This window comes from Panthera leo, chromosome B3 (assembly GCF_018350215.1).
Source record: "Panthera leo isolate Ple1 chromosome B3, P.leo_Ple1_pat1.1, whole genome shotgun sequence".
Classification (NCBI taxonomy): Eukaryota; Metazoa; Chordata; class Mammalia; order Carnivora; family Felidae; genus Panthera; species Panthera leo.
In genome coordinates this window covers 128,033,722-128,060,080 of record NC_056684.1, presented here as the reverse complement: position 1 = coordinate 128,060,080, position 26,359 = coordinate 128,033,722, and the positions used below count along the sequence as shown (strand labels likewise).

General features: G+C 36.1%; 1 long non-coding RNA gene across 1 annotated transcript in view; it reads left to right on the top strand.

Moving 5' to 3' along the window:
* LOC122223014 overlaps positions 1-26,065 on the top strand; it is a 124,782-nt gene extending 98,717 nt beyond the window's left edge. The window contains exons 3-4 of the long non-coding RNA XR_006203986.1: positions 22,321-22,374; positions 25,848-26,065. This is a non-coding gene — a long non-coding RNA (uncharacterized LOC122223014). The remainder of the gene's footprint in view (positions 1-22,320; positions 22,375-25,847) is intronic.
* Positions 26,066-26,359: the final 294 nt, after the last annotated feature.

Genomic DNA, 26,359 nt, shown 5'->3' with positions numbered 1-26,359 from the left:
GATTGTGAGTAACTTGTTTGGCAGTGTTCTGCGAGATGAGCAAACATTTCTAATAAATTTTAACTTGATCAATGAACGATGTCTTGCAATACTGGTAGTACATAATGCTGAACATCACATGATCACAACTGAACCAATGGTTCTTTCTCCCTCTCTTCTCTCTGTCTGTCTCTCTGTCTGTCTGTCTCTCTCTTTCTGTCTCTTCTTCCCTTTCGCTGCAGGATTGTGGGTGATCGTCACCCATGCTCAGATGCTCAGTCTTGGGCCACGGTCTTTGGCAGAGATCACTGATTTTTCAGAATGTTGGAAGGTGCCCACAATCGGCACTAGTGTGTTTTTTGTCACTTCAAAGCACCTATGAAGAGAAGAATAAGCTTAGGAATACTTTGCTTTTCCATACAAGAGTAAACTTAGGAATACTTTGCTTCATTCTACGTCAGGCTCCCTGCAGACAGAGACCCTTTTTTCCTCTGCTGCCTTATCGGCAGTTACATTAAATACAGTGATGACAAGAGTTTATTAATACTGTACTGCAGTCAACATCCATGCGAGTGTATTCAATGACCTAACAGATAGCAGTGATTCTATTAGTGATGGTGAAAACTGTCCTACACATATCTTGTTTCCCTCACACCAGACACAAAGGTTTTCAAAGGTAAGTTCAGGGTAATCTGTTTATTTTTCTTTATATTGTGTATTTTATTTATTATTGCAGTATTGTAATCATGAATATTTTTGGGTTGTGGAACAAATCATCTGAGTTTCCATTATTTCTTAGGGGAAAATTCTCTTTGATATACAAGCACTTTTTTCAAAAAAGAATGCTTAAAGTCAAAATAAGATTTTGTTTTTATTATCCAACAAAACTGGCTAAAGATAAGAATATCTAAATGTAGATTGATCAAAAATTGATTCTGAATTTTTCCAAAACATACAATACTGGAGTCTAAGGAAAATATCTTGCCACAACACAAGTAGGGATGGTGGGTAGTCATCTGGAACATCCCATAAAGTCATTCTTTATTCAGATTCAGTGAAACTTACAGTTCATTTTTTTTCCCTTAGCCCACCAAAACTAACTCATTCCTTCTATTTTCTGGGTAATGTTAGGCATAATTTGAATGTCAGTCATCATTTTGTCTTCAAATTGTCTTTGCTTGGTCTACTATTGCATAGAACTCAAAGGTCACAAATGCCATGGACTCTGAAGCATGACAAAAGGCAGAGAAAGACTGTTACGTTTCCACTTAAAATTTCTTTTCTGCCGATTCCGAAAAGGCTCACTCCCTAGAAGATACTTTGTCTCAAAGAATAAAAGGATCCCGTTTTCCTTGACATCATGACTGTTTCATCCTTTCTGCCTTGCATATGGATTAGTGAAGAGAATGCAAGATTGGTGATTGATTTTGTATTTTGTTAATTGCCACAGGTTACCACAGGGGTACTCCACAAACAAAACAGATGATACATGACTCAACAAATAAACTGAAAAGGCACTGTACAAATGCCAAAACATTTCATGATACTTGGCATGTTGAATTCATCTTGTGGCAAAAATATTTGCTATGAAAATCTTTCATCAACATTGTGAGATAGGTCTTTATGATAGATTTCTTGCTAAAAAGGGTGATAAATCTATTTTTAAAAAATGGCTTTTTAATGGTGAAGATTTATGAATGGAAAAAAAGATTTTGGCATCTCATCCTCAATGATACTGCCTTCAGTATATATGGAGAATGTGAGTCCCACTGAAAGGTTGGGACTAAGTTTGGTTTATGTTTTCCTCAAAAAAAAAATGTCAGGGCTAAGAGGATAGTCTTATAAATTGCATCCAGTGAAAGAATGAGCTGAATTGAGGGGCTATAATGCCTGAAGTCTCAAGAGGACTCCTTACCTTAAAACATCATTTCCATACTCATCATGTGATAGCTTATATTTTATCCATAAGAACTCCAGGGTTTTTTAAAAATATTTTTACTTATGAACAAGTGAAAGTGGGGGAGGGGCAGAGAAAGAGGGGGACAGAGGATCTGAGTGGTTTTCATGATGACAGCAGAGACCCCAATGTGGGCTCGAAATCAGGAATCCAAGGTCTTGACCTGAGCCGAAGTTAGATGCTCAACCAACTGAGCCACCGAGGTGCCCCAAGAATTCCAGTTTTATCTTTTTGTACAATCGGATCTTTGTCACAGTATATTAAGACCCTGAATGAAAACTTTCCGTCCTTCCAGGTTAACATTTAAGGAAAATAAAAGCAAACTAGTGTCAGGAACCTACCACCGCAGATTCTTCATATTCACTTGGATCCAGGATTGAAGTTAATGCATGTTACTTGGTTCACAACCAAAGAAAATATGAAATAAACTGGAGTTTATCATACTGAAGATAGTGTTTACATGTATCGTCTCCATACTGAACCTAGGCTTGACTTCTTGGGCTGCTTTCACTGTTCTCCCTGAACTGAAAAATAATCTGACTGAACTACCCAAATGTAATTTGCTGTATTGTCCCCTAAAGGCCTGGGCATCAATTAACCCCACGACTGGAGCCTTAGACTAGAACTACCAGGAAACCCAATTCTTCATGTTTTAGAGTCCCCAAGGACTCTTCCTGCCTAGGGATTATATGATGATTTCACCAATATTCATTTGACTTCTATTCCTTGTAAAGTAGCCACAATTTTGAGACAGGAACACCAAACATTAGGAGTAAACTCAATAGTGAGCAAGAGCCGGGGTGACTCAGTCAGTTAAGTGTCCAACTCTTGATTTTGGCTCAGGTCACGACCTCACAGTTGTGAGATTGAGCCCCTCATCCACTGAGTGTGGAGCCTGCTTGAGATTCTCTCTCTGTCCCCCTTTGCCCCTCTGCCTTTCTCTCTCTCTCTCTCTCTCTCTCTCTCAATCTTTCTCTCTCCACCCCCCCAAAAAAAATCATTGATATAAAATATTTTAAATGTTCTAATACTTGAAAAAAAGGAAAAGAGCTTTAAAACGTTGGATTGGGTGGGAGAGTATGTTGTTGCCTTATGTTGTAGTAGGTGCTCTACCTTTGGACCTGGGCTGTTAAAATGATTTTATTCATGAACGAAGCATGTTTAAAGCTGCAAAGAAAGAAGAGAAGGAGGGTTAAAAGAAAGAAGGAAGGGAGGAGGAAGGGAAGAAGGAAGAGAGAAAACGGAGAGAAGAAAGATGGCAAAGGGAAAAAACAATTAAAAATATATAGAATTCAGTATATTGTAATTTCAAACTTCCTTAATGATCTTAACTTATACAGAACATAGCATATGAAAGGAGGAGGAAGAAAAGAAAACTTACTGGATCTTAATGGATTTAACAAAGGCTCCCTTAATAAATGCTGCTATAGTGTTTATGGTACAACAAGGGGAGCCCATATTACCTTTAAGTCGTGCCTTTCCCATGGCCTGTATTGTCTAACCTTGTACTACATTTAATCAAGTTTGATGGGCTGCATAACAAAGGAGGAATTCCAGATAGTATTTGCTCTCATTCTTTTATTCCCTGGGTAGATATAGGGAAGAGGCCAAAACATGAATCTGAGGAATGAAGAAGTTTTAGCATAATGCACTGACCTCTAGAGCAAACTCGTTCCACATGAGAGTGTTCACGTTAATAAAAAGGCTAGCATCATTAATTCCATGATCTCTTGTTTTGACAGCCAAGATGAATCTGTCTGTTTTCTTAAACATTCTGTCCTCTTTCCTGAATAGAGATTACATCTACAATCATGGCAGTGAGCAAATTAATACTATTTTTTGAGAGGAGATACGTAATAACGACCACCAGAAAAATTGAAAAAAAATATTTAGGGTGTTCAAAACGTAAATCTTTACAGTGGTTTTATAAATGTTGGCAAAAAGTTCCTTCAAATGTTTTCCTGTATGTGTACAAACTTTTGAAGTCACTGGGAAATGAGCTGATAAAATCACTGTAAAGTTTGCAAAGTTAAGAGAATTGCAGTGAAAAAGGAGCTGTATTCTCTTTATGGCCCAGTCTAAATATAAAAATTCCTTCTGAATTGATTGCAACCTTGACTCAGCATGTTTTCATTCCAGGACTCTCTAGATACAGAGAACAAATAAACTTCTACATTGTTTAGTTAACCTACTAGCTCTTTAAAGCTGTGCTGAGCATTAAATGATAATTTTCTAAATGCTGCTTAGAGTCATAGAATTCAAGGAGTCAGCTTCTAAAACCCAGAAATAGATTGCTAAGCCCCTCTTCTTTCTTTTTGTGATATGCCTATATCTGGCTCAGTTATTTAGGGGCATAAAAAAGGAAAGTAGGTGGAAACACATAAACTAAGGGTTTCTTGGAAAGATAGACGATGAATAGTCAGGTATTGAAGACCCCAAAACGAGATGAGGGTGTCTCAGAAGAGACTGTGTTCACTTCTTAACATTGATCTTAGTATAAGATCAATCCTTATGCACAGACATATTTTCCACCATGCCTAAATTCTAACCACATGCCCACATTTGCATTCTGGCTTCAGATTCTCCACCACTGGCCCAATCAAGGCAAACCTGGATTTTCTTCCATTTTTGTTGCAGTCTGTCTTAATTGCCTACTCCAAAAACATTCCCAACCTTCTTCTCTTTTACCACTTCCAAAAAAGTGGCTGGAAAGCCAATTAATTGCTTTCCCGGGTACCTGTCCTGTTCAATAGCTAATCAATATAGTTCCAGCCTGTGAGAAGTAAAAACTCTCATGGGGTTTAGAGAAGGGGTTTAGTTCGGAAAAAAATTGCTTTCCTAATGGCGAAGGGCATGGTGAATTTTCGGCTCTTGCCTATTCTTCTTGCCTTAATAATAGTGGCATATACATAGCTGCCACTTGTCCATATCATCACAAGAAGATAGGCATGGTGAGAAAGACCAACGGTCTTAGGGTGGCAAAGTAGGAAGAGCCTGCCTCTCTGATGGCATGCTTGAGTGTCCAAGCAAATGTCAGCAACGCCTATTCCCAGATCATGTCTGTACACAAAATAACTGCTATTGTTTAAGCCACTGTAGTCTGGCTTTCTGAATGTTACACCTCAGTATATGTCCATGGGATTCAAATTCTTCAAGGAAATGCTTTTTGTATTTTGTGAACTATAGACATATTTGGTTTTATTAACATACATCACCATTTCTCACTGAATTGTCAAACCGATCACAGTAAAAATATCTAGAATATCTAAAAATAAGTATAGAAATCTCATTTTATGTAAACAAAACATGTTAACCACTTGGCACAATCTCAGAAATCTTGGTGAAGTTTTACATCTCATATCTATTATCTCACATATCTCTTGGTTTATCAACTCTTTAGCCTCATGGCATGAGCCTATTTGTCTTCCCAGTATTCCCTGTAGTGATAACGAAAGGACGTCGCATGATTCATGAATTGTGCCACTAGAAAAGGCATGTAGAATTTTTAAAAACGTGACTTCATTTTGTCATGCAATAAATCATTTTAATAATTATACTTTCGTGGCTCAGCATTTGATAGACTTCTACAATTATACAGTGTCAGCAGCATGGCCAACCCAACTTTTTTCCCACTGCTCTTATGCCAACTCAGTGAAGCACAGCCCAGTGCAATAAAAATAACGGAAGGGTGTTATTAGTAGGTCCTAGGCACTACCTGCTAACTATGTGGTTTTGGTTAATTTTATCACTCTCTGCTTAAGCTCCACTCTCTGTAACATGGAGATAGTTTTTCATATTGTTTCCTGATTAAATAAGAATCATAAAACTAATAAATCATAAAACTTGGCACATATTAGACACTCAATATATATCAGCAACTTTTTGTCCTTCCCTGATGCATTTATTTTGTTGTTGTTGTTGTTGCTATGAAAAGATTCATATTTACTTCCATTGGATGCTAACTGAGGTAAAATACGTAGGTCAGTTTGTATTGGTAGGAGCAAAACCCCCCATATCTCATGTAATAATCTGTGCAGCATAAAAGTTAAAATAGAAATTGTATTTCCTGATTATATAATGCTTCACATGTTGAAAGCTGACCATGTGTTTGACATCTGTTATGGCTATGAGTGGATTATCTTTTTAAGTTAGCTTTTTTAATTTAGCTACCATTTTGATCATGTCTATTTTTTAAATGAAACACCAAAGATTCAGAGAATATGAAGAACCTACTCGAAGCCTAGTAGCTCATTAGTAGTGGAATTTGGTGGACTTCAGGTTTGAACGAAATCTCCATTATTTTAGAGCCTAGTCTTTAATTCATACAAGGCCTGCACAGGAATTGATAATATATAATTGATCAAATACTATAACATGGATAAACTTTTCCTTAGTCTTCAGAAACCTTTACACATTTTTAACTGGAACTACTCATTTTCATACTCTCTTTACCCTCTTATTCTTTAGAGGGATGTGATTATCTCAAATAATCTGATTATAATCCATATGATGCATGGTTCAATTTATTAAGGAGTATGTTGCAATATTGCAAACATAGCTGCTCAGTAAAATGGTGGTTACAGGTGGGAATAAAGGGGAGATGTTGGTCAGAGGGTATAACTTCAGTTATAAAATTCATGAGTTCTGGAGATCTAATGTATAGCATAATTAATAATAATGTATTAAATACTTGAAATTTGCTAAGAGTATATCTCAAGTGTTCTCACCATATAAATAAAAGGTAACTGTATCAGCTGATGGGTGTGTTAATTAGCTTGGTTGTGGTAATCATTTCATAGTACTTATCAAAACATAGTCGTCAACGTAAATATATATAATGTTTATTTGTCAATCATACTTCAGTAAAACTGGGAAATAAATGAATTAACAAACAAACAAAAACTCTTGCTCCAAAAAGAAAAGACAACATAGTTTCTCAGATTTTTAATAAGTCTGAAATCCAAGATGTGTACTTAAATTTGGCAGCTTTTATGCTGTGTCAGCCGATAGGACAGGATCAACAGACCTACTTAAAGCCAAAACACCAAAAACCTGAATTCTGCTCTGCTGCCTTCATATAAATATTTCATTCGTGACACCCAAGGATTGTCATATGTGACAAACAACAATTTTTACATAAATTGCTTAGTTTCATTTATTCATATCCTTAGGAGATGAATGTAAGCAGATCTAAAGTCTTGCTTAACTTTTAATGCATTTTTTAGAAAAGATATGAATTGTGAATAGGCTGTTGGAAGCAAGCCTTATAAATCACCTGAACTGTTCCACTATTGGCATGTCTTGGAGTCATTATGTATAATTGGTTAATGGTGTATTTATTCTCACATTATTGGATCAGCTCCAGGGATAATCACTGATGAGTTTCAAAACTCCAGGAGGATTTCTGTGCAGAGGTAAATGAATTAAAAAACAAGATAAAACTAATTACTTTTATTTAAATTCAATTTTGGGGGTAATCGTTCTGTCTTGGGGGTCTTGCAGCAGTTTTCAGAAGTGATAAATTTGCTTTAGTTTGCTAACTTGCATTCCCTAGAGCTCAGAAATTAAATCATTGGTGATGAAAGTAGAAAGAAAGTCATTCGAAATAAAGTTCATGGTAGAATTTCTCACCTGAGTTCTTCATGCTTTCTTTTCTTTTGATCCCTTATCTTACTTAACTTAGCCTCTAGAAACTTGATAAATACAACCATTTTCAGAGACAAAATCAAGTGCACATTATTTGTAGGTGTTGGGATTTACCAATAGCACAATACAAAAAGGCTTGTGTATACTTCATTGAAGGCATCTGCCCTGATTGGACATAGAAAATGTTGACTGTGTAGGGCTATACTTTTCATTTAAAGCAACTGGATATGGTTAAGTAATAAAAATTCAACAGTTTTTTACTTCCCTATGCTTGGCTGGATTATTATTTTTAAAAGATGTTTGATATGATATTGTTAGAGCCCATTTCCTTTGATGTGGGAACATATATACCATTTGAGTGTGAATATGCCTGGAATAGGTCTACAAATTAACTATTACATCTAATGTATGTTCCATGAGATAAATAGGACTTTTCTTGGCATATAACTTAGGATAGGGAAAGGAGTGCAATGAGAAATGAATTGCAGAAGGCTTTGGTGAGTATATCAGTTAGAATTAGATTCAGCTACACATAAATGAAGATTGATATAGAAGTGGTTTAAATAAGAAGTGAGTTCTATCGTAAATGAAGTCTGGAGCTAGGTGTTGCCATATTGGTGCAATTAGTCTATCATCATCAGGAATCAAGGATCCTTCTATTTTTGTTGTTGTTGCTCTAATACTCCTCCTTTTTTCCCAAGTTACTAACCTGTTGAAGCAATGAATGTCAGTGATTGAATGGGTTGAGGAGAAGAAAGACAATAAAGAACCGGTAATAGAAATTATCATTGCCATTATTCAACTGTTTGTGTGCAATAGATTTAAGGAAAAGCCGAACCACCAGAAATCAGGAAGATCAGCAACAAAGTAGAATTAAGACCTATCCATTGAACTGAAGAGAGATTTTTAGAAGCTCAACCATCTCTTAGTACTTAGGGACTTCAACATAAATGGAACTCAACTGAACTATGACTTTTCTCACTATTTTCCCAATACTTTTCACTCATTCTTTAGCTCAATCAAAGGACATAGGACTCGTTGCTCTTGTAATATGTGTATGTATCACATTTGAATCACTTATAATTTCATAGAAGCCACATTTCATCATTTGTGTGACATAACGGCGTGTCATATAGATGAAAAGATGCCATAAAAACTGAGTTGTATAAAATATATAAAATAAAATGTCATTGGATGAGGAATTAATTTAATGCCCCCTCATTATGCTAAGCTGTGATATTTAAAAATTTTCCTTGAGGAAGTGAAAATTTAGTGGACTAGATACATAGTTTGTGACCTAGATTACAGATCTTTTGTCTATTTGGCAGTTTGTTGTTATGAGTTCACACATGCACAAAAAGCAATGAATTTAAGTCAGTGTCCATTGTAATTCATGAAATATTAAGAGTTTCTCTATAAATGCTTGTTGAATAACTAAATGTATGAATAAATTAAAGAATTACTTAGGAGAGTTGCTACAAGATAAAGGTTTAAATTTCATCACCATTAGTGTTTATGAATTACCTAGTTGCTATGTTTCTTCATATGTACTATAAGCTGATTCTGTCACAGCAAATTACAACAAAAGTGCATTCAGCCTTTGGATAGCTGTCTTCTTAGAGATCATACCACGGCTGAATAATGAAAATCATTTGATTGTTCTTCTCTTCTGTCAAAAACATTTAAAATTGGTGAAATACATTTTTTTAAAAAATGTGTATACCATATGTGGATGACTTACCACCATGCCCTCTTTACAAAGCCCAAATATGTGAAAATCAGATGTAGTACAGGGGTGCATGTTCCAAGAATGATACTGCTTTTTGAAATTCTATGTAAATTGCTTTTTCCTCTTTAAAATTCCAAGTTTTTGCAAACTTGCCAGTCCTTGGATCTTTTCGTTTGTCCTCTTTTTTTCCCTTACAGTTTGTCGTATTAAAAGTTCTACTTGAGAGTCTGACGAGCCAAGGATATTGTATATAAACCTTATTGTCAGGGATCTTACATTGGATAGTGGCAGAGAGGTGACTAAAAAGTGACTGTTGCAGAAATGGGCAGATGCTATAAGATCAACACCATTACTATGAGGGGATATAAGAAAGTTATTATCTAATGAAATTACCACTTTCATTCAGATCGAGGGACTAGGAAAGGCTTGATAAAGAGCAGTATTATGGCGACATGACAGTATTTACTTACTGATCTTTATTCCCTTAATTTCACCGTAGAAAATAATGACTAGAGGATATAGTAGACCACATTTAATTCTGAACCTATCTTTTCAGAAAGATTTTTTAAGTTTTAGTATAAATAAATATCGCCTATAGATCCTGAAAAATAGATTCCTGCTCAAGTAAGTCATTCAGTAGGTCTGGGATGAGGCTCAAAGAACTGCAGTTTCAACAGTATCCCGGGAAATTTTAATATAGATACTTCTTGAACCACACTGTGGAAACACTGACTTGGGGGAGTATGAATATTTCTTGAAATCTGACTGTAGGAGCTCACTATGTGTATATTTGCATAGAGAAACATAACGGACTTTCATTTTTAAATAAATTATTCTGGGCATTTGCTTAGATTTGTACTTATGTACATGACAAGAGATGATTTTAGGGATGTAAAGCATCCTTCACCTCATCCCTAGTAACCTAGTAAATCCTATGCAGAAAGGCTTAAATACTAACTTGATATAATACAGCATGGGTTCATCAAAAATTCAGTCTTTAAATGTATTTGTAACAAAGTTTCTAAGAATAATGTACACTTACAATATGATTTCACCACAGGCAGTATGGAAGCACTACTTTTCTGATTGCTTTCTCTTATTCCCACTGAATGTTTGAATACATTTACTGACTTCTAAAATACCTACAAAACTCATAGAAGTCTGATATAAAGAATCTTATTGAAATGTAGGGCATATAAACCCTGTGTGATTTTTTTCTCTCCTTATTTTAGAATTTGTTATCAGTCTGGAATATGTTCAGAAATTGAGTTGATATTTGCTCTCTCTAGGGCATCAGTACCTATGGAGAAGATTTCTAGGATAGGGTTCAGGTTGAAATCCCAGATCAGCTTCAGGTTTTATCAGAGAAAACTTAATCTCTAGGGTTGGAAATAGTCTAGAGCAGTATTTCTCATAGGAAGGTAAGGCAGTCCTTCTCAGGCTCCCAAATTCTTCACCCACCTGCCATCCCCAGAGCCTCCCTTTTATCTGCTCTTCTTGTCTAAAGCGGCTTCTCTGACTTCCTGGCTCCAGCCAGCCTAGCATTTTCACTTATGTAACCATCTTGTCTCTAGATTCCAATTTGGATTCTCACATCCATCAACTGACAGTGTTTTTCCATGATTGAAGTGCATATACTTTTAAAATTACAGACAAAAAGTAAGGAAAATCTAACCATATTTCAGATAAAAACTGATTTTCATTATTGAGTATCCTGGGGAAAGTCTTGGGGACAAGGAATAAGATGCAGGTGTGAGGAGACATGGCCAAGATTCTGGCACTTAACACAGCAAACTTAACACAGGAAAAAAAGCAGAAGGCATTCCAGTAGTTTAACAAAACTGGAATGTGAGACTTCTTACCAAACTAACCCAGATTTGGATCCTGGCTCTTCCGTCTACCACCTGGATGGCCTTTGACAAATCATTTTACTTCTGTGGGTCACAGCTATCTAATTTGCTAAGATATGGTTAGTAATATTTATTTTGATGGATTATTATACCAATTAAATTAGACTCTGCATATAAAATAATTATTAAAGTGAAATTTAGCTTAAGGTATATTACCTGCTTTTCACAGTTCATCTCTTTCTTCATTTATTTTTTATTTAAATCTGAGTTAGTTAACATATAATGTAATAATGGTTTCAGGAGTAGAATTTAGTGATTCATCACTTACATAGAACACCCAGTGCTCATCACAAGTGCCCCCCTTAATGGGCATCACCTATTTAGCCCATTCGCCCAGCCAACACCCCTCCAGCAACCCTCAGTTTGTTCTCTGTATTTAAGAGTCTCTTATGGTTTGCCTCCCTTTCTGTTTTTATCTTATTTTTCCTTCCCTTCCCCTGTGTTCATCTGTTGTGTTTCTTAAATTCCACATATGTGTGAAATCATGATATTCATCTCTCCTTGACTTACTTATTTCCCTTAGCATAATAACACTCTAGTTCCATCCGCGTTGTTGCAAATGGCAAGACTTCATTCTTTCTCATTGCTGAGTAATATTCCATTGTGTATATATACCACATCTTCTTTATCCATTCATCCATCGATGGACATTTGGACTCTTTCCATGCTTTGGCTATTGTTGATAGCTCTACTATAAACATTGGGGTATATGTACCCCTTCAATGTAGCGTTCCTGTATCCTTTGGATAAATTCCTAGTAGTACAATTGCTGGGTCATAGGGTAGCTCTATCTTTACATTTTTGAGGAGCCTCCACATTGTTTTCCAGAGCGGCTGCACCACTGGTGCAGCAGTAACAGTTCATCTTTTAATTTTTCAAGTGATTTTTAGATAAATTTGCTAAATACTTCATTCATTGTATTTTCTGTTAGGTTTATGGCATTGCCATTTTCCATACATGTTGATGCAAAAAATAGACATATTTGTTTAAACATGAATAAATAAAATGTAAATAAGTATATCTATTTTTAAATGCCTCTTTAAATAAATTTTCTTTGTAACCAGAACTGGACATTCCAAAATATTTTATACTGGACTCCTGGTTGAGAAAGTATTATATGGGAAACTGCCGTGTATGTAATTTTTCCTCCTTAACCCTTCCCAGGGTTTTCATTCTTGGATGCAGGATGTACAATTGTGGAATATGAGTGATGGAAGGATATTATCATTGTTCACTTCACATGGGCACAAAAAGGTGAAGCAGCAAAAGTATTTATCTTTCTAAATGCCATTCTTTTGATGGAGTTCTGTCCCAGATGTTGACGTTCACCACAACATAATGAGACCACATCAAATTGGACAAACGGAATCATGTTACAATGATGAAATAGAAATATTGCATTTTGTCTAATGTCTCACTAGAGGCATGCACAAAATAATTTGTTTACCAATGAGATCCAAGGCTCAGAATTGATCATTTATTAATCACTACTGATGTGTTCCTGTGTACTCTGAATTAAATGTCTCCTTTTAACAGAAAAGTTAATAGAAGATGCTATTTTTAAATAAAAAAACAATAATGCTTTCTGTTTTACATAGACCGCTTCAGAGAGACTGTGCAATGGGGTCAGAGCTTAAAAGCATTCTTACTTTAAAAATAATGCTTGTAAGGTGAGGAAACAAAGTTCTAGCAACACAAAATAAGATTGAGAAGACCAATGGTTATTTTATAAATTGCCAGGCATGTCCACATGCAAAATTCAAAGCAAAATGAAACACTAACTATGTGATTACTCTAGCTTCTAGCAAACTTGGCAATATATCCACAGTGCTGTCTGTCTGTCTGTCTCTCTCTTTCTCTCTCTTACACACACACACACACACACACACACACACACACACACACCCCTTATGCACCAGACCTGAGAAAAACATTTCAGAAGATGCTAGTCAAAATTTGAGCTAGTTGGAAGGAGCTCATTTATGGAATCTTTAGAATACTGGGTGGATATACTGAGGAGTTTTCTCATATGCTTTTGAGAATCATTAATTGGGAAAAACAATTTTTATAACACGTGGTATAAAATGTGTGTAATCCCTGGGGCACCTGGGTGGCTCGGTCTGTTAAGCATCTGACTCTTGATTTCAGCTCAGGTCATATTCTCAGGGATCTCATGAGATCCAGCCCTGCGTTGGGCTCCGCACTGAGCATGAAGCCTGCTTGGAATTATTTCTCTCCTCTCTTCTGCCCTTCCCCGACTCATGTGTGCTCTCTCTCAAAATAAATAAACATTTTTTTAAATAAATGAACATTTAAAAAACAAAATAAAGTGTTTGTAATCCCAATTAAAGTTAGCAACCATTGGAGTAAGCACAGAGCTTTGAAATCTTTGCTTGTCAACTGCTTTAAATGAAATATGTTATTGTAGGTCTGCCACAGTCCGCCCAATAGGAGCTGAAGTTTATCATGTTTGATTTCCTTGGTTTACTACAAAATAACACTTATGGGAAGATAGAAAATAAAACAGCTTTGTCAAAAGAATAAATTATGTCATCTAGACCAGGGCATTTCTTAATATTCACATATTTATATGTGGCCCTGTTCTATCATAAGCTCTAAAACTAGTTACTGCTCCCAGCAGGGAAGTTCAATTTGCAATTCACAAATCACTTATGTTGCAATTTTGCTGTAAAAGATGATAATTTGTTGGTTTAAATAAACCTCTAATCTCAAGTATGGATGCTGATGTAGGAAAGTATTAATGCTCTCAGCCACTGATAGAACATACATAGTATAATATTCTGAGGCATTAATGAAATGTTCCTGCATTAGCAAAATTTTATGAAATCATATTCTATGCCTTAAATAATAAGTAATGTACAGATTTTATATTATATCCTAAAGAAGGTACTGAACTGTTAATAAATAATTTAGTCTTCCTTCATGTAAATATTAGCCAGTATTGAATGCTCATCTGTGACATACCATCTGCACCCTTTTTGGTCAGGGTCAAAGAATTTATTTGTCAGAATGATTTATCCTGGCTTTGAAGATTACCTGCCTAAATATTTTTCCAAATTAGAGTGTAGGGTAGCTAGCTCAGGGTTTGGAGTGGGATTTATCCAATCTTTACCTTAGGGGTGAGATTTAAATAAAATGATTTATATAAGATTCCTCCAATGACATCTAGAACAGAGGAGGTTCTACACCTATAGATCCTATTCCATTTTTAAAAATAATGGCTGTTGTGTGTGCTTTCTCGTTCTGCTATTAAGAATGAGAAAGGCATGCTTTCCTCACCCACCTTTTTTTCTTTTCTAAGGAACTGCTCCCTTCTTATTTGTGTGTGTGTATACCACAAATGCATGTGGCACGCACACACACACACACACACATGCACACACACACACAAACACATGCATGTGATACATTTTGTTTAAAATATAAACCGTCAAGAATTTTGTTTCTTTATCTGATCACTGATTGGGTTGGATTGCATGAAGTACCTGAAGTCCCTCTTTTTTTTTAATTTTTTAAAATCTTATTTATTTTTGAGAGAGAGAGAGAGTTTGAGCAGGGGAGGAACAGAGAGAGAGGGAGACACAGAATCTGAAGTAGGCTCCAGCTTCTGAACTCGATCCCATGAACCATGAGATCATGACCTGAGCCGAAGTCAGATGCTTAACCGACTGAGCCACCCAGGTGCCCCCTGAAGTTCCTCTTTAGCTCTGTGATGGTTAATTTTATGTGTTAATTTGACGAGCTAAAGGATGCCCAGATAGCTAGTGACACATTATTTCTGGGTGTATCTGGAGAATGTTTCTGGAAAAGGTTAGCAAGTGAATTGTTATGCTGACTAAAGAAGCTAGCTATCACCAATGCAGGTGGGTATCTTCCAAATCAACGAGGACCTGAACAGAACAAAAAGGTGAATGAAGGGTGAATTTCCTCTGTCTGTTTCAGCTGAGACATTCATCTTCCATTCTCAGATACAACATAGGCTCCTCTGGTTCTTAGGCCTTCATGTTTGAATTAGAACTACACTATTAGCATTCCTGGGCCTCCAGGTGGCAGATCATGGGACTTCTCAGCCTCTGTCATTGCATGAGCCAATTTCTTAAAATAAATCCTTTGTTTGTTACATGACTATCTCTTCGGTTCTATTTTTCTGGAGAATCCTGACTAACATGAGCTCTAAGAGTCTATTATGATTCTAAAAGTAATCCTCTATAACTTCTTTAAAAAAAAAAACAGAAAAAGAAAAATTAGGATATGTGACATGAAGGAGGTAGGAGGTGGAGAGGTAAGGGTGGGTAAAGTATATCAGCTTTAAAAGAGCTCGAACCGTGTATATTTTGTTAATTCTGCATTAATAATAGGTGGTACATATTATACTTGAAATTTAGGGAATGCTGCCATTCACGCACAAGTGGATGGATGGATGGAAGGATGGATGGATTCAAATATGACAGAATCTTGTTTAAGAAAATGCATATCAATTGAAGCAATATTGTGAGAGTAATGACTGACGACATGACCTATGAAGCAATTATGACCTGGGTTCAAATTCTAATTTTGCTAATTATCAGCTATGGTATACTGAACAAGTTGCAAACTCCTTGGGCCAAATTTCCCCCTTATAATAACTCCATTTAGTTATTTTCTATTTCTAGTATACTAACTCCACTTAGTACTATTTTCTCCATGTTTTCGATGAGGACAATAAGACAGGTAAAACACTGTCTGTCTCAGAGTAAGTAGACAAAACATGATGATGTTGATGATGATGATGATGATGATGATGATGATGAAGCTTAAGAGCAATAGAATCTGACGGAATTTGTGTAACGTGTACTCCTTCAATTACTACTTTCAGTTTATTATAGAAATTCGCCCAACTGTAACTTATATTTTTCTCACCAACCACTTAAATTAAAGACAGCATGACTATGTGACAGGCTCATTTTGATATCCAATCTGGTTACAGTAGATTGCTTGCAACTTACATAGGTAAGTGCATTAGGTAGCTTTTTTTTGCCTCCAGAACTCAGTGGCTTAAGACAACAACTTTATTCTCTCTCATGATTCTTTATCTCTTCTGGGCTAACTCATGATCTTTGTGGTCAGACAGTGGTTGGGTTTGGGCTGAATGATCCATCATCTTCTCTTTCACAGTCAAGAAGTTGGCATTCATGTCAGCTTGGACAATGGCAATTACTTGCCCGTATGTCTCTCATTATGCAGGAGGCTATCTTGGGCTCATATACATGACAGTGGTTGCAGAGTTCAAAGAAAGGTCAAATCCCCCTGTGGTAGCACTTTCAAGCTTCTACTCATGCCATTTTTCTAATGACTCAGTGGACAAGGCAAGTCACGTGAGGAGCCCAAATTTAGCGGAAAAACATACTTTACCACTTGCTGGGAGAAGCTCCAAGATCAATAGGGTATCCAGACAGGTACAGGAGGTATTTGTAGCTATTGTTACCATTGTAGGATTGAAATCTACCACACTCTACTTGGTAGCTACTCACTACTAAAACTAACCATAAATCCCATTCAGAATCTACTATCCGCTGCCTTCTGTATCATCTGTGGAAGTTGTGACTTGCTCATGGTAGTTGCTGTAATTGAATAAGCAGTTTTGACTGAAGAGGAAGAATCTAAGACTCATCAAGTCATTTTTCCTTTACAATTTATATTTTTAGTTAAAATGCTTGCTTAAACATTTTTTTAACATTTGTTCATTCGTTTAGCATTCATTTAGAGGGGGAGGGGCAGAGAGAGGGAGACACAGAATCTGAAGCAGGCTCCAGGCTCTGGGCTGTCAGCACAGAGCCTGATGCGGAGCTTGAACTCACAAACCATGAGACAATGGCCTGAGTCAAAATTGGACGTTCAACCAGCTGAGCCACCCAGGTGTCCCTGAAATGCTTATTTTAATTACCTTTATTTAAATTACAAAATATGACTCCTGTTTTTCTGGTATATAGAAAGACTGTCAGGGAGAAAAAGAATAGTTTTATTTTAAAAGCCTCGACATTTGCTCCCTAGCAAGTCATTTAAACTCACTACATCTGGTTCTACGATGAAAACGAGAAACTAATTTGATTTTCTTACCTGGAAGACAAATGAGACAACATATGTGAGAATGCAGCATCAATTACAATGTGAGACAAAATATCTTCATAATAAATAACCAAACAATCGATGTCTTTGAACTTAATTATTTTAAAAATGAAACCTTGTCTATCTAGTTATCTATCTCTACATGTCTTTAAAAGTGTTGTAACAAAAACCAATAACCTTTTGATTAATTGCATTATAAATATGGAGCCAGGGTCTATCAGAAACAGTTTAGGTATATAATCAACAGTTTTAATAGCATGAGTTTTCCCCAACTCTTCTAATTTTGTTGTTCTTTAGGGACTTAAAAGGAAATATCACATGACTTAGTGTCTGGATTTTTGATTGTCAGAATTTGGAGAGATTGGGTGCTGGCATCTAGTGAGTAGAGGCTAGAGATACTGCAAATCATCCTGCAGTGCATAGGGCAGTCCCTCCAACTCCACAACAAAGAATTATTCCACCCAATATGTCAGTAGTGTTGAGATTAAGGAACTCTGCTTAACTGAGTGAAGAAATTACTGTGGGGTTATTTTATAAAGAAGATAGTTGATGATGAGCATGATGAAGGCAGTGGTGCAGACGGCAGGGTGGGAGGGCCAGAAGAGCCCAGCTTCCCACAAAGTACAGGATGGCATAGAAGAGTCCCAGATCTCTAAACTTATTGAGTGAACCCCTGGCCATCTGGGGTCTCCCGGTGCTCACTCATCATCTCAGTGGACTTCTTCTTACCCAGTTTCTATTAGCATTTTCCTATTGTTGTTTTCTTAAAGCATTATCTGTGCTACTGACTGGGTCTTTAAAATTGATGAGGTACCATCAACCATTTCAGTTTTTATCAAGGGAGCAGAGGCAAAGGGGAGTTGAGTTCTGGCATGTGTTTGGGAGGTGTTTGTTTTGACTGTCTGATGGCTGCATACCAGCCTGAGGGAGTCACAAATGTCACTGGTGTGCGATGGTATAATTTTCCTGCCGCTCCGAAGAGTCTTCTGTGTTAATCTCCCGGCATGTCTGGCAACTTTCAAAATAGAAGTTTAAGGCAATTCCGCGGAGTAGTGAAAAAAGATTCAAAGTTCCCATTCGTCTTTGTAAGGACAGAGAAAATTGCTAGTGTGCAGTTGGTCTTTTTCATTATTGAGAACATAGAGCAGCTCGGTTTTCACCAGGGCTAATTGATTTTCACAGCTGGTGCAGCAAAGTCTAAGGATGATATGAAACTTGAAAAGTCCTTTTGTCCAGACCCTGAAACTCATGAGTTCTGCAGGGACTTAAAATTGGGGCTTCAATAAGAGATGCTGATATCGTCTGAAATAACTTAGGGCACCAACTGGAAAAGAGTTACTTGTGCATGTAATACATGGTGTGAGTATGGCCTTTCATATGGTATCCCTTTAAATTCATCACTTTTTCTTTTATATTAATTAGCATTGTGTTCCATGGCATAAACCTGATTTCAACTTCGGTACCAAATAATTCCCCTAACGACATGGTAGATGATGTTGAGAATCTGCCTTCCCTTTCCATACAGATGGCAGAGGATACTACCTCCTGACTAGGAAGTGGTCTACATCACAGGCATGTTTGTAACTTAATTTTTCTACCTCAGGGGCTAATTGGATCTTGTGTTCCTTATTATTAAACGATGGCAAGGCAGTGGGAATCTGGGGCAGAGTTTCCATACAGAAACTCAAAGCAGGGATGTAGTTACTGGAGCTGGGATCAAAAGGGAGGATTTGACCACATACAATAACATCAGTGTCCTAGTGACAGGGGCACATTTGTGAGAGGCAGCGTACTGCAGTAAAAAGCATGGGCATGAAGAAAGATAAATCTGGCTTCCAAGCTCTGCCACTGTGAAGACAGGGGATCTCAGGTAAGTTCCATCAGCCTCATTGCAATGTTGTGAGATCTGAAGTGCATGTAAAAGGGCCAGGAATCACACTTGGAATGCTCTCTTCTTCCTCTTTCCTTTGCCTTAATGGAAGTTCATTTTCAAGTCTGAGTTTTGCTCATCAAAGCTTACTTTACATTGAGTCCTGAACCATGATTCAGACCTTCTTGTATTTTCAACGACAGAATTGGTCTTACATTTTGGGGTGCAAGTGGAGTGCGTTTGGAGAATGTTTGTATAACACAAAACGTAGTAGTAAAATACATCACTGAATTCAAATAGGACTATTGTCTGAAGGAACAGCCAGCAAATATTTGACTGGGGTCCAGAGCCAGAGAGCCAGTGGCCCTTTACTCAATATATTTCTACTTTCTTTGTTCCAAAAAGAATGACTTTATGACAATAGTTCAAAAGGCAAAACAATTTTTTTCTAGTGACACATGAGCATTCTGTATTATTTATTTCATAAAATAAATTTAAAAATCTTCATTATGTGTTGTTCTGTTAGATCACAGTGTTTGTAAAACTACCTAGATATTGAACTTGACTCGATATTAAAGTTATTTAAAAAACACAATTTTCTAGGAAACATCCTCAATAAAGTATACACTCATAAGCATGCTGGGTGTTGGCAGGTAGCATATGTATACATAGCTACACACATAGCTAGATATAAAAACATGTATTAGGAATATCGGTGGAGGGTAATTACTATACATAATATCTTAGGGTTTAGTTATTGCAAAAATATTGATCAAAAGTAGTGATCAACTAGGGCAACTGGGTGGCTCAGTCTGCTAAGTGTCTGACTCTTGATTTAGGCTCAGGTCATGATCTCACAGTTTCTGAGATCAAGCCCCTCAGTGGGCTTTGCACTGACAGCCTAGAGCCTTCTTGGGATTCTCTCTCACTATCTGCACCTCCCCTATCTCAAAAATAAATAAATAAACTTAAAAAAAAGTAATGATGACTCAGATATATTTATTAGTGCACAAGTTAGTGTTATTTGTTACTTATAATAAAAATAAATAATGATGAAACTAGAGGAATATTATTTTTAAATAAAAATGAAAAATATCAATAATTAGGTAGTGTGTAACTCCATACATTGCTAATCATAAATTGATAGAAAGCATCCTTATTGAAAATTGTCAATTTTTACAACTTTATGGGTATGCTTACATAGTAGGAGCTTTATAGCATTGTTCAGTAGACAGACTTGATGGTAAAATGTTAATTGTAGTTGCCATTAAACTGTGTTGATGTTAACAGAAGACCGTGGGGGAGGGGGAGGGGGGAAAAGTTACAGAGAGGGAAGGAGTTGAACCATAAGAGACTCTTAAATACTAAGAACAAACTGAGGGTTGATGGGGGGGGTGGGGGAGGGGGAAAGTGGGTGATGGGCATTGAGGAGGACACCTGTTGGGATGAGCACTGGGTGTTGTATGGAAACCAATTTGACAATAAATTATATGTAATATAAAAAAACAAAAGAACAAAAAACAAAAAAAAACAAAACGCACACACAAACAAAATAATAAACTGTGTTAATGTGTAGCTGTGTTTATTTTTCAGTGTCAAGCCCAAGCTTCCTTAGTTTGGTATTCCTTGTAAGCAATTATAACATCCTCTTATTTTCCTTTGAAATAGTTTCAGACAAAAAAAATTATACCTGCCCTATTGTTGCTTCCCGCAGCACATTTTCAAGTGAAAGGCTTCAAAATACTATACAATATTTTAACCATTACATTTTTTAATTTACTATGATGTTTCAGAAATATTTAGTATGTTTTGCTTTACCCACTTTTTTCTTTCATTTGCAGTTAAAGTCATAACACTCATTGACATGTTGCTTATATAAATACTTTTAAAAATGAACGGCTTAAGTTAGTCAAAACATAAATTTGATATTTCTAACTATACACTCAAAACATATTGCTCACATGCTCTTCATTTTGTTTCAGTTTTATTTGACTTCAAAGGAAAAAAACAACAACACAAAGAAAAAACAAGAGCATTTACACCTGATAAACAAGTAGTGAAAACCCAAACCAGACATATTCCATTTATTTGATTAAACTCTATAATCTAAGTAGACAATACATTAATTAATATACTAATATAATTTATTACTATAAATATTTGTTGAATTACATAAACGTCTCTCCTTGAGGATTGTACCCATTCCATTAGGGAAATACATTCTGAGATCTTTATTTGATTTTATAATTTAATCCACTTATTTCTTCATACATTTTAGAAAGAATTTTATACATTCTAAGTGGGAATATTTGAAGATAATATCATGTTCTTGACTTTTTTTTTTCCCCTTAAAGAAATTCCTGGCCCCTTGTGTACAGAAAGAAACTTTGGGTCAGTTACATTCTCTGAGTCTGGAGTACATTTGTGCTTTATGGTCCCTTTGTCCTTTGAGAACATGGAACAAAATGGTTTTTGAACATGAACAGGATTTTAAGCTACCTAGTGAGACTTCATCTTGAATTTCAGTTCAAATCCTTCCCATTGGAAGTGGGCATTTCTGAGGGTTCTGTAAATGTTCTATTAATGAACCAAATGTCTCTTAAAAATTGCAAGCTTTGCTCTTTACAAGTCCCGTTGTGAACGCCTCTCTGAAAATTCTGGCAGTTTCACTTGCAATATTTACCAACAACCATCAAAAACATAAGAAGAAGTCAATTAACTTCTATTATCTCTCCTTACCAAGTCTTATAGTTCTACCCCTATTAATACAACTTACAATGACGTTTTCATCCTAGGTTGTCTAGATTCAAGTCCAGACTGCAGATTTGGATTTGAAGAGGCTTTCACAAGAAGGATCATGTTTGTTTGTTTGTTTTAACTTTGTCCTCTCTCTCTTGATATTTTTGACCCGAATCAGAGTTGTAGAAGATGTAAAAGTAAACAATGGTGATAGAGGACACTGATTATTTTTTCTCTTGGACTTTTACATTCTGTCTTTTTTAGTCATTTATTCGCATATTCAACATGCACGTGTTGAGCATGTACTGTGTTCTAGGTACTTGGGATACAGCAGTCAATAAAATAAAGTTTCTTTCCTTCATAGAACTTCCTTTCTGAAAACGCATGACAGACGAGACAAATCTGATATCACAAATAAGTAAGTCAGATATTTTGTTGTAAGGTGTAATTATACTGTGGGAAAAGGAAAGTGGAGCCGAGTAAAGGAAATCATGAGCGCTGGGCAGGTGAAGGAGGGACAGGTTACTCTATTAAATAAGATGGTCAGAGCAGAGACTAAAAAATAATGGAACGAGGAGACTTGTTACACAAGTATCTGGAATAAGTGGATCTTAGGTTAAGAGAGTATCAAGCGTGAAATCCCAAAGCCTAAATCTGTCTTTAATTTTCATTAACTCCCATTAATTTACTCCATGGACATTCATTGTCCACCTAAGAGAATGTAATTCGGTAAAATTGGCCTCCAGAAAAAGGGGAAGATTGTAAAAATAGAGGATAAGACATTTAATTCCAGAACAGAAATTAGAGTCATATGGAGGGGTACCTGTGTGGCTCAGTTGGGTAAGCCACGGACTCTTGATTTCAGCTCAGGTCATGATCTCAGGGTTTGTGAGATCGAGCCCCACATTGGGCTCTGCGATGTCAGAGAATTCCTGCTTGGGATTTTCTCTTTCCCTCTCTTGCTTCCCCTCCCTGGCTCATGCTCCACACTCTTTCTCTCTCTCCCTCTCAAAATAAATAAACAACCTAATTAATATGGAGAAGGCATCAGGCATTGTGGCGTTGGGGTAAGATAACCAAATTGATAGTAATACAAACAAAGGTAGAAAATATTCTTTCCCATTAACTCCAAATGTTTATGTGGCCTCAGTGCTTTGCAACTAAACTCAGTAAAATAAGGAGTTGGAGGAAATTATGTCCATAATATCACTGTTTACTGCTATATGCACCAGTTCCTAAGATAATTCTTAGTTCCTACTGGTACTCAATAAATATTTGTGAAATGAAATATTAAAGGATCTGTTTTGTAAGATGATATGGCCCCAACCTCAGTTTTATTTATTCTATCAAATGCCCTAGATCCCAAAATAATTTCTTTATGGTTTCCTTCTTTATGTGCCCCCTTAAGACAGTAAATTTAAACTTTTACTTTTTCTCTTCTGTACGATGGAAATGATATTGATAATACTACCTACCTCAAAAAGTTCTCATAACATATGAATAATGTTATACATCTAAATTACTTAAAATTTTCCTAGTACATAATTAATACTGCATAAGCTTTGTCATTACTATTTGCTTCTCTTTGTAGCACTTATAGACAAATAATTATGAAAGGGTTAGACAGTAATATTCCTATTATTTCTATTAGGTTGTTGTTAACAATTTGAAGGCAGGTTCCAAATAAGGATTTATGTTATATCCCAGTATGTATTTAATGCAGGATCTTGAAAGTAGTAGAGATTCAATGCAATAAGACGGTCCACAGTATACATGTCTACATCAATGAGAATGCCCACTGAAATATCAGCCCATTATAACCTGTTGTATAATAAAGCCCCATTTACCCATTTATTCATCTAACAGAAATACAGGGGATAGAATTGCCAAAACCATAATTCAGAGAATGATGATGCTGAAACCGAGAAGTCATATACAATTCATCTTATTACGTTCAAAATCAATATTTCCAAATTATGTTTGCCATATCCATTAGTAGTACTCGGTTAAATGTGTTATTCTACATTACAGTTAGTCTATATTTGCAGCTTCAAAAGGTCTTATCTCATTCTGTCACTATGATTCACTTGGTTAATATTCATTCAGTCCTGGTGACAAAAGCCCAAGAAATGGTATGGGAAAAGCATTGAGCATCTGAAGTGTTAGGGTTCAGTTAGTCACCTTCAATTTTTATGACAGAGCTCGAAAGGGAAGACACAGAGACACCCTCCCTTTACCTAGTGTCATTCCTTAGTTCTTGGAAAAACGGCCTGGCTGTGGAAATCTGAGGGCAAAACAATTATTTCACAAAAGAAAGGACTGTATTTGGAAAGAATTTCTTTCCTAACCCTGCATAGCAAGACACCAACAATCATAAACCCTAATACTTAGTGGAAAACATTTGTTTTGAATGTAATCAATGAGTCAACACATATTTGTTGAAAACTCACTATATGTTCAGCCTTATAGATGCTCAATGGGGGATAGATATATATTTATTTTTTTCCTCCTTTATTGATGCTACATTTCATTTTAAAATGTAATGTGAGGCAGCTTGTGAGAAAAATAGTTTTAAAAAATGAGGAGGTAAAAATAAAAAAAAAACAAAGCTAAAACAGCAGGTAATAATAATGAAATTGCATGCTGTACAGTTCTGGACAGATGCTAGTAATGGACTAATAATTTGATTTTCTAGCAGCCAGAACAAGGAGCAAATAGCCAGACAAAAGAAGACTTAGAAATGCCCTCATATCCATATTTTTGGAGACAAAACTGAAAAGAAAACTATTGAAGACTAGTGTTTTATTCACTTTCATAGTCTCCATACCAAACGTGATGTTTATTGAGTATAAGTGGGAATTCCATAAATACATATTGAATTAGCAGGGGGGTTATTTTAAAATTTAGAACAACTTGACACTAAATCTCATGTATTACACGTTTGAAGAAATAACCTCTATATGATGAAATAGCCTGAAACCAAAATTGTCTACAAAAATCTATCACACATGGTCAGTGTTGTTGCTTCCTTCAAAAGCTTAGATGCACTTAAATGAGGCAAGATTAGCAAAATAGTATTCATTTAATTTTAGAGCCTTAGCTGTATTATTTATGGTATTTTAAAGAAATATCTCACTTCAGAGGCTAGGCATAGAGTCTTAACTTGTCTTATAACCAGTATTTTAAAGTAAATAACTTTTTTTTTCTAATAGATGAACTCTGTTCCTCCATTTCTTATAAGACATATCACAATCAATTTAAAGTTCCATGAATGCTAATGAAGAGCCAGGGATAAATCTAATTAAATTTTGTGCCAATGTAGCATTCTAATAATTGCTTTTAATTTGAAGAAAAAAAAAATTTCTCTCTTTCTCTCTGATGAACCAAATCACAGCAGAGTAACATGTCTTCAAACTTTCAATATCAGGAATAACTGGATTTTCTGGAGCTTACCATCCTACTCTCTCTTTATCCTGGAAATCCCTGGGTAAATACATCCTGCTGGCTTATTAATTTATATTAAGACTCATAAAAGGGATCTAGAAATAGCAGAAATCACAGTACCACAACATAGGTAAGCTTACAAAACTTCAATATCCATATCCCTTGCCCATGGATTTCCGATAAGGGGCCTTTCATTCTAAACAGAGTTAACTGGGCATTGCTGTGTTCTTTAAAACTTTCTCACATGGATGACCATAGGGACACTGCCACCTGGAATGCATTAGAAAGGTTAACATAAAAAGCACACAGAGACGGAAAAAGGCCTTCTGCCTCACCTCTTTTCCTGCTTTCCCTGACCGAACAGCTGAGAATGTTGATCTTCTGGGAAAAAAAAAAATCTGATCAAGACCTATTTACTGAAATTGATAAAATGCTCCATTACCTCAGGATCAAAGAGAAGTCAAGAAAAAATTACACGTAAGGGGACCTGGAGAGTCCATTTGAAGTCCATCAACAGACAGGCGAGTGACAGACCAGGAAGCAATTGTAGAGCCATCAACCTAACTGCCTGTGAAATCTACCCTGGACCCATACTCTGCCACCCGGAGAATATCATCTCTAGAGCGGCGCACCTGGGAACTGTCAGTCGTCCAAGTCCCAAGAATTAAGAGGTATATTATAATTGTCTCCATTTCATACTCTTACTTGTCAATGAACTGGAAAAGTACTAGGCTCGAAAACAACTTGTTTTTTACAGGACTCTAGGAAATAAAAAAAAAAATGTGATTTATTACGGTTGTTAAGATAGAAATGCAGAGTGAACTGTACTGAACTCGCTAACAGTAGCCTATTTTATTTTATTTTTATTTTTTTAAGTTTATTTGCTTTGAGAGAGAGAGAGCCAGTGGGGGAGGGGTAGAGAAAGAGGGTGACAGAAGATCCAGAGTGGGCTCTGTGCT